At 60.1% G+C, this 943-nt stretch overlaps 1 protein-coding gene across 1 annotated transcript in view; it reads right to left on the minus strand.

The window, feature by feature from the left end:
- EPN2 (epsin 2) overlaps positions 1-943 on the minus strand; it is a gene marked incomplete in the record, with an annotated part of 61872 nt that overhangs the window by 25808 nt on the left and 35121 nt on the right.

Raw genomic sequence — 943 nt, forward strand, 5'->3', positions numbered from 1 at the left:
AGCGGGGCTCTATCCGGGACCTGAGGCCAATGGGTGTGCCAAAGGGCAACCAGGTGGACACTGCCTCTGGACCTGGCAAGGCAGGGTCCGGGCCCTGAGTGACCTGGAACCCCACCCCACCTCACGCCCACCTGGCACCATCCCAGGCCCCTTTATTTTTAGAGAGATTTTTGCTACAGGGTGCAGAGAGAGAGACAGAGACAGAGACAGAGACAGAGACAGAAAGCAAGAAATCACTCTCTGGGGGAATGGCCACACTGCAATCCCTTCTCTAATCTCCTCTTGGGATCTTGGGCATGCACACATGCCCAGCGTGTTTTAAGCTGCTAGGCCCAGGACTTGAATTGTGGTTGACTATGTGGGAGTCCAGCGACATAACCATTATGCCACCGGTTGGCCCCCCAGGCCCTGACTCTTCTGAAGGGAATCCCTCACCTCTTACTGCCTGGTCACCTGCTCTTTCCTGAAGGCTCAATGGCAGCAGCCCACCCAGGTGCTGCCCGCACACGCCCGGGGCTCTCGGGCTGAGCCCGCCCCAGGATGCTCACAAACAACCTCCACGTGGCCGGCACACCCCTCCTGCCTGCACCTGACCAGGCCCTCAGGGTGGGGCCGTTACCTGTTTGTCTCAGGGCCCCTGCAAGGCGAGACAGGGCCTGGCACTCAGAACATTTTGGCAAATACCCAGGGAACCCAGCTGGACACAGAAGATGGCGCTGGTCTAAGGAGACAGGGGCTCTGAGCGACGCCCCGAAACACAGGATGCGCAGCTCTGAGACAGACGGTAAAACGGTCAGAGTCAGGCGTGCCAGAACAGGCCCCGCACAGCCTGGGAGGTCAGGCTCCTCTGCCCACAATGGAGACTCACGTGCCCGGTCACCAGGCAGGTGAAACCCACGTGCCCTGCTCCCATTTCACTTCTCCTGCCACACGTCCCCCAAAG

Source organism: Tupaia chinensis, unplaced genomic scaffold, assembly GCF_000334495.1.
Source record: "Tupaia chinensis unplaced genomic scaffold, TupChi_1.0 Scaffold138725_1, whole genome shotgun sequence".
Taxonomy (NCBI): domain Eukaryota; kingdom Metazoa; phylum Chordata; class Mammalia; order Scandentia; family Tupaiidae; genus Tupaia; species Tupaia belangeri.